This window comes from Garra rufa, chromosome 9, assembly GCF_049309525.1.
Source record: "Garra rufa chromosome 9, GarRuf1.0, whole genome shotgun sequence".
Classification (NCBI taxonomy): Eukaryota; Metazoa; Chordata; class Actinopteri; order Cypriniformes; family Cyprinidae; genus Garra; species Garra rufa.
In genome coordinates, this window is record NC_133369.1 from 37,491,704 (window position 1) to 37,500,706 (window position 9,003).

Here is a 9,003-nt window from a genome sequence, read left to right on the forward strand (position 1 = left end):
TCCTTCTCATGTATAATACATGCATGGGGCTGTTTCTCTGTGTGTTTGTCATAAGCTCAGTGATGCAGAATGTGAATAAAAGAGGGAGGGTCAATTCGTTTTTTCCTTGAGTTCAGCCAGAGAGAGATGGAGGGGTTGAGAATTTCAGAATTCAGAACAATGAGTGAATTAGTATTCCAAAAGAAACAGAATGAGAGTGAAAGTAGAGGAGAGTAGGGGGCAAAGGAGAAGGAAAGGTGGGGGAGGGAGATGAGGCACAAGAGGAAATTTGGGCAGAGAGAGAGAGAGAGAAAGGGGGATGGTTAATTCTGTATGTACACAAAAAGACGGCTAGACGCAGCAGTCCAGCTGTAATCTACCCAATCCTGGAGAGCTGTACTGTGCCCTGGCTATTTATAGATTATCATCTCTTCTACTATGTGTGCGTGCGTGTGTGTGTTCTCTAATGTGATGTGGTGTTGCTTTGTTAATTGGCCTGCTCTATTGTATGAGCCAATGAATTTGTCCTGATCAAATTAATTTGAATTTTCTATTTGATCTGTGGACAATAATGTAGGTTAATTGCTAGACTGTAAAAGCAGGATCTATTCAACCTCTGTGTTTGTGTGCACGTATGCATGTGTGTGTGTGTGTGTGTGTGTGTGTGTGTGTGTGTGTGTACTGGTATTCATCACGTTGTGGGGACCAAATGTCCCCACAAGGATAGGAATACCAGTAAATTTTGACCTTGTGGGGACATTTCTCAGGTCCCCATGAGGAAACAGGCTTATAAATCATACACAATGAGTTTTTTTGATGAAGTAAAAGTGTGCACAATCTCCTGTGAGGGCTAGGTTTAGGTGTAGGGTAGGTGTAGGGCGATAGAAAGTACGGTTTGTACAGTATAAAAACCATTACGCCTATGGAATGTCCCCATAAAACATGTAAACCAGTGTGTGTGTGTGTGTGTGTGTGTGTGTGTGTGTGTGTGTGTGTAAATCAGATGTCCCCACAAGCACATGAAAACAGGTTATTAAACATATTAAATGAAATCTTGATGAAAAAACTTAAAGTTAAACAAAATCGTAATGAAAATTGAACCCAGTAGCATTTTACAGTAAGATTCAAAACGTTGAATATTTTTACAGCATCTGTTAATCTGGGTTAGTGTTAATTAATAAATATGATAAAACAATATTAATTAATAACAATACATTAATATTAAGGTAACACTTCAACACTTACTACAATAAGGTTCATTAGTTAATAAGGATGTAATGATATCAAAATTTCACAATGCGTTAATATCTCGATATGAAATCCATGATACAATATTTATTGCGAGACAAATGAAGGATTGGAAAAAATGAATATTTTGTACATTTTAAGGGCAGACACTGCAGGCAAAAACACTGCTTTTTCATGCACCTGTCAAGTTTGAGATTTGGGGCTTTTTGTGTTTCATTAAGTGTTTTTTCAGACTAGTTGATAGAAAACACCCAAAAGACACTGTCAGGTGTTTCTTTTATAACACTTTATCTATTTGTGTCAATAGATTTCAATTACAATACATATTTTTAAAGGCTCTTTTCATAAAATGATTTTTTTCTCCTACACTAAGCCATGAATCTCCACTTCAGTAACACTTACACACATCAAACTTTATATTTTTATCCCTGTCTATATTCTGAAAGTTTATACAGAGGGATTTGTTCATATATAATTTGCTTGATTTTATACAACATTTTATTCCCCCAGAATAAGTTTTTTCAAAATTATGGAGTGACAAAAACGAGATACCCAAAATCCCCTCTATAAAAACTTCTAACTGTAATATGTAAAAGAAATTGAACAAGGATTTTGAAACTGACTTCATCCATTGTTTGGATTTTTGTACTAGAAATGTATGCAAATTAGCGCATATTTTATTAAATAATGCCTAATTTGCATACTTAAACCTAACATTTTAGAAAAATTGTAATACAAAAAATGTTTGCAATTATCAGTATAATCAATTAAGGTAGGTAAGTAAGGTAGTAACGTGTAACGTGTAACATGGATGCTGAGGCTGAGTTGGAATCCATGTGCGGTCGTTTATTAGAAATAGCAGGAACAGCAAAGTACAGAAGGGCAGGCAAAAGGTCCAAACCGTGAAGTCAGTCCAAACGAGCAAACAAAACAACAGGGATAATCCAAAAGACGATAGAGAGGAGGCAGGCTAGGTTCAAACCGTAAATGCAGTCCAATCTGGCAAACAATCCGAAGGGGTAATCCGTAAACTCGTGATTCCAAAGACAAAGCAAAACAGCAACAGGTAGTCAGACAGAGTAAATAAAGAACGCTCGGTAAGGCAGGTTTAACTGGCAATACTTCGCGAAGACCGAGCACATGGTCAGTGTTTAAATACTACCAAACAGGAAGTGACAGTAGAAGCAGCAGAGGGAGCGTGGGCAGTCAGTACTCAGGTAAGGGCTCCCTCCGCTGGCTTGGCTTTACAGAATCCCCCCCCCCCAGGAGCGACTCCTGGAGCTCGACGTGGACGTCCCCGTGGTCTAGGTGCAGGTCGGTCGGGTCTGGCTCGGTGAAACTCTTCAATGAGAGATGGGTAAAGGATGTCACGGGCGGCTACCCATGATCTCTCCTTAGGTCCATACCCCTCCCAGTCCACCAAATATTGGAGCTGACCCCCTAGACGTCGCGAGTCCAGCAACTCGTTCACCTGATAAGCGGGAGTTCCGTCAATATCCAGTGGTGGTGGTGGTTCTGGGGCTTCATGGCCGGGGTCAGCATCCAGGTGGACCGGTTTGAGGAGGGAGACATGGAAAGAGGGAGAGATACCGTAATTAGCAGGAAGCTCTAATTGGTAAGTAACTTCATTAATTCTTCGTAGAATTTTAAATAGTCTTACATACCTTGAGGAGAGCTTCCTGCTGGGCAGCCGCAACTTGATGTCATTCGTTGAGAGCCAGACCCGTTGTCCAGGTTGGTAGGGAGGATGTGGGTGGCGGCGTCTGTTGGCCTGGACCTCTTGCGTCCTTATGGCCCACTGGAGACGGACGTGTGCACTGTCCCACACCCTCTCACTACGTCGTATCCAGTCGTCCACAGCTGGAACCGAGGAGGGTTCGGCAGACCACGGGAACATGGGTGGTTGAAACCCCAGGATGCACTGAAAGGGGGTAAGGCCTGTGGAAGATTGAGTTAGGGAGTTCTGAGCATATTCTGCCCAAGGTAGAAACTCTGGGTAGTGGCTGGAGGAGACCGGGGGGAAATTCCTTGGGGGTCTTAGATTGTGCACAGATTGGGCAGGACTTGACATACGTGGTTACATCCTTTGTCATTGAACGCCACCAAAATGCGTTTTGGACTAGATGGAGCGTTCGTGAGATGCCAGGATGTCCAGCACTTAACGAAGAGTGGACCCACTGCTTTACGCGCTGGCGTAGAATTTTAGGCACATAGTGTTTATTTGGAGGGCAGTTTGTGGGTGGTGGATCATGTTGCTGCTCCCGTTGGATCTCCTCCATGATGTCCCAAGAGATAGGGGCTAGAATTACCGTGGGTGGAAGTATGGATTCAGAGGATTGACGTTCTGTGGGAAGATCGTGTCGTCTAGAGAGAGCGTCGGCCTTGCTATTTTTACTGCCTGGTCTGTAAGTTACTGTGAATTGAAAGCGGGTGAAGAAGAGGGCCCAGTGAGCTTGGCGAGGGTTCAAACGTTTGGCACCCTTGATATATTCCAGGTTCTTGTGATCAGTTATAACTTGGAACGGGTGAGTGGCGCCCTCTAGCCAGTGTCGCCATTCTTCGATTGCGGCTTTCATAGAAAGAAGCTCCTTATTCCCCACATCATAATTACGTTCGGCGCTGGTTAGTTTCCTAGAGAAGAAGGCGCAAGGATGTAGCTTGCCTGGTTGACCGTGCCTCTGAGAGAGGACTGCCCCGATCCCACAGTCCGAAGCGTCCACTTCTACTATGAAGGGTAAATTCGGGTCGGGGTGTTTCAGAATAGGTGCTGAGGTAAACTTTTCCTTGAGGGCGATAAAGGCTTGGTTGGCCTCTTCCGTCCATGCCAGTTTGGTGGGTTTGCCCTTCAAAAGTGAAGTTAGTGGAGCTGCTACCATGCTGTAATTACGAATGAATCGTCTGTAGAAGTTTGCAGAACCCAAGAACCTTTGAAGTTCCTTGACAGTAGAAGGTTGTGGCCATTCAGTGACTGCTTGAATCTTGGCAACATCCATCTTGACCCCTTGATGACTTATGTGGTAGCCCAGGAATGACGTTTGATGTACATGAAACTCACATTTTTCTGCCTTCACATAGAGCTGATTCTCAAGGAGCCGGGATAGCACTGTTCTTACATGGTCGATGTGTTCAGCCTCTGATTTGGAGTAAATGAGAATATCGTCAATGTAGGCAATGACATACTTGTTGAGGAGGTCCTTGAAGGTTTCATTGATGAACGATTGAAATACAGCTGGGGAGTTGGCCAGGCCATAGGGCATAACCTGATACTCGTAGTGACCTCTGGTGGTGAGAAAAGCAGTTTTCCATTCGTCTCCTTCCTTAATTCTTATAATATAATATAATCAGGTTACAGCTGGACTAATATAAATCAGGTTATATGCACTCCTCAAATCCAATTTTGTGTAGATAGTGGCTTCTCGTAGTTGTTCCAATGCAGATGGTACCAGAGGGAGTGGGTAGCGGAACTTGACAGTAACGTTGTTAAGTCCCCTGTAATCTATGCAAGGTCTCAATCCTCCATCTTTCTTCTCAACAAAGAAAAATCCTGCTGCAGCTGGGGAAGTAGATGGGCGACTAAACCCTGAGTTGAGAGCTTCTGTGATATACTCCTCCATTGCTTGGCTTTCTGTTCTGGAAAGGGGATACCTTGCTCTTGGGAGGCATAGCGTTGGGAAGTAAGTCGATTGCACAGTCCCAAGGGCGGCGGGGAGGAAGTTGTGTCGCCTTGGACTTGCTAAACATTTCAGAAAGGTCATGATAACAGGGAGGAATGGTTACAGTCTTGTGAATAGTAGGGCTTTCTATGCTGGTAGTGCAACATGGTTGGGGTTTAATGGGAAAGCAGTTGTTAAGACAGAAGTCAGACCAATGGGTTAGCTCACCATGATACCAGGATATGTCAGGGTCATGAATTGAGAGCCATGGAAATCCTAGAATAGCCTCATGTTCCTAGATCAGGAAGGAATGGGATGCTCACTGGGGCTGGTCTGTTATGATCAGGGAGAAATCGCTCATATAATCTGCTATGAGCAACCTCCCCCTGACAACAGCTCATATACGCGGGGCAGGCAGGGTGTGAGAGCTCAGCTTTCCTATCTTTTAAAAATATAAAGGATAGTCTGAACAAAGGTTTTAAATGCTAAAACGGCTTGCCATACACCCTGACTTACAGCCAATAGAGCACTTGCTGCTGGATCAGCGGATGTAAGAACAATACATCCTCCGCCCGCAGCTCGCCCTCGTCAGCGGCTGGCGAGCGTGAGAGATAAACACGTCTCTCAAACTCGTCAGCGAGCTTCAACTGTAACTGACGCGATCTCGTTCTCCGTGCAGCCTCGGCTGTAGCGGGACCTGAGCCGCGTGGGCAGATGAATGTCCCAATTACCTTGAGAAAAAGGGACAAACGAGAGCGGAGTTTCTATAGAGAAACTCTCACAATGAACACACTCCGTTCTCTCAAGAACAGAGCGCGCGTGCTCTTCACCCAAACACATAACACACAGGTCGTGCGCGTCAACAGGTGTCGGATTTCTCTGACACGGATCCGCACACTTCCTGAAATGTTTACTCTAGGCATCGTAATTTCTACTCACGCTCAGAACAAGGACTCTGAAGACAAAAAGATGGTTGATGTATTCACAGGCGCCCGTTTGATACTGTTAGGCGCCTTGTTAATGACGTCATGGGCTGGCGCCGGCCAATGTCGAGTTCATTGTCGTTGTTCTATTGCATGTTCAGAACCGGTCACGCTGAAGGCAGTTCCCAAAGTGTCCACCAGGACGCAGCGTAGAATTCCCTCCGGAAGGGAACTTTTTGAATTTGAAGATCAAGGAAAATTGTACTTAATTTGTCTTCCGAGAAACATGCAAGCATATTTTGTTGCTTCTGAAGGGCAGTACTAAATGGAAAAAGAAAATTATATTTCAACAAAATAAGAAAAATTTGGACATCTTCATCCTGTTCAAAAGTTTTCACCCCCGGCTCTTAATGCATCGTGTTTCCTGCTGGAGCATCAGTGGATGTTTGAACCTTTTTAAATAGTTATGTTTGAGTCCCTCAGTTGTCCTCAGTGTAAAAAGATGGATCTCAAAATCATACAGTCATTGTTGGAAAGGGTTTAAATATGCAAAAGAAGCTGGAAAACTGAAGAATCTGCAGGACTACAGGATTTCTCTGAAGAACAGTGGTCAGTTTAACTGTTCAAAACAAACAAGGGACTCATGAACAACCATCACAAAACAAAAAAACAGTCATAGATTAGCCAGTCTTGTGGACTATATGTAAACATCTTTGAATGAAGAGTTTTGAAAATCTAGAATAGCAGAATATTTGTGTAGAAAAACCATTACGTCTATGGTATAGTCCCCACAAAAAATGGAAACCAATATGTGTAACGGTAATGAAAGGGAGGAAGCAAATGCAGTGTGAACCAGGTTTATTGTAGACAAAAGGGATGATTACAATGATGATGGTGGTGGTGATGATCTCCCAGCTGAGTGGCACAGAGGCTAGATGGCAGGTGAGATGAAGTGCGGTGAGTCCGTGGTGCAGGCGTGAATCCAGTGAATACCCAACGAAGAATCCAATGACGGTAATCCACAAACAGAGACAGTCCAAACACGAACACGATCCACACACAAAGACGAAGCCCAAATGTACATCCAAACACGGTGATCTAGAAGAACAATCTGACGGGGAAGAGGAGATCTGGGTGAGTATAAATAGCCGTGGGGAAATGCATGACACCTGGTGAAGGACTGATTGGCAGCTGCGCTGAATCAGAGTGACGCACAACGTAATGACACACATACATACACACAGATGACGCGACATGAGGACACGGCAGATGTGAGAACCGTGACAGTACCCCCTCCCCTAGGAACGTCTCCTGACGTTCCCAGACTCCTGTACCTGTTGATTGAAATCATCAATAAGGGAGTGATCCAGAATGTCTCTGGCAGGTACCCAACTTCTCTCCTCCGGACCGTAACCTTCCCAGTCCACCAAGTACTGAAATCCGCGTCCCCTCCGCCTCGAGTCCAGAATACGATTGACCGAATAGGTTGGTTCCCCGTCTACGAGTCGCGGCGGTGGGGGAACCGGGACTGGCGGATTAATACGTGCAAAGAAAACAGGTTTAATTTTGGAAACATGAAACACGGGATGAATTCTCCTGTACACTGGAGGAAGTTTGAGGCGGACTGCCACCGGACTAATGATCTTGGTGACAGGAAACGGGCCAATAAATTTGGGAGCAAGTTTATTCGAAATGGAACGCAATGGAATATCCTTGGTAGAAAGCCACACTTTAGAACCGACGACGTATACGGGAGGCTTAGACCGGTGGCGATCGGCTTTAGCCTTGGTGCGCTCTCCCACTCGGACCAGAGTCTCACGGGCTCTGGTCCAAGTGCGATGACACCTCTGGACAAAGGCGTGGGCAGAGGGAACCGCGACTTCGGATTCCAGACTGGGAAAAATTGGTGGCTGGTACCCTATACTACATTCAAAAGGAGATAGGCCCGTGGCAGATACTGGCAACGAATTGTGGGCGTACTCCACCATAGACAGCTGTTGGCTCCAGGAGGAAGGATTTCTAGCGACCATACATCGTAACGTTCTCTCCAAATCTTGGTTGGCTCTCTCAGTTTGTCCATTGCTTTGAGGATGGAACCCCGAAGAGAGACTAACAGTGGCCCCCAGAAGTTTACAAAACTCTCGCCAAAATTTGGACACAAATTGGGGTCCTCTGTCGGAGACCACGTCCGTCGGGAGGCCATGTAACCGAAAGACGTGGTCTACGACTGCCAACGCTGTCTCCTTGGCTGAAGGTAATTTGGGCAAGGGAATAAAATGAACCGCCTTCGAGAACCGGTCCACCACGGTCAAAACTACCGTGTTACCCTGGGAGGGTGGGAGGGCGGTAACAAAATCTAGAGCGATATGGGACCAGGGTCTCGAAGGGATAGGCAGCGGTTGTAGGAGCCCATCTGGAGGTCTGTTAGAGGTCTTACCAATGGCACAAACTGAGCAAGCCAAAACAAAACTGCGAACATCACGAGCCATAAGAGGCCACCAAAATCGTTGTTTGACCAAATGTAAGGTGCGACTAACCCCTGGATGACAAGCCACATTGGAAGAATGTCCCCACTGGATAACTTCGGACCGTAAGAACTCTGGTACAAATAAACGGTTCGGTGGGCAACCGGCCGGAGGCGTTACCCCATGTAAGGCTGTCTTAACCTTCGATTCGACCTCCCAGATGAGGGCAGAGACAATAAGTGTCTCAGGAAAAATACCCTCGGGAGTGGACGGGCGATCGGAGCGGTCAAAAATACGAGATAAAGAATCGGGTTTGATGTTTTTAGAACCCGGGCGGTACGATAAGGTAAAATTAAAGCGTCCGAAAAAAAGTGCCCACCGAGCCTGCCTAGAGTTCAATCTTTTGGCAGTTCTGATGTATTCTAAATTCTTGTGATCAGTCCAAACAATAAAAGGTACCCCCGACCCTTCCAACCAGTGGCGCCATTCCTCCAATGCTAGCTTGACTGCCAACAGCTCTCTGTTACCAATATCGTAATTAGATTCAGCTGGCGACATGCGATGTGAGAAAAACGCGCAGGGATGCATCTTGTCGTCCGTGGGTGAGCGCTGGGATAGCACCGCACCTACCCCCACCTCTGACGCATCGACCTCCACCACAAACTGACGTGATGGATCAGGGGTGACAAGGATGGGAGCCGAAACGAAGCGACTTTTGAGTTTGGCAAATGCAGC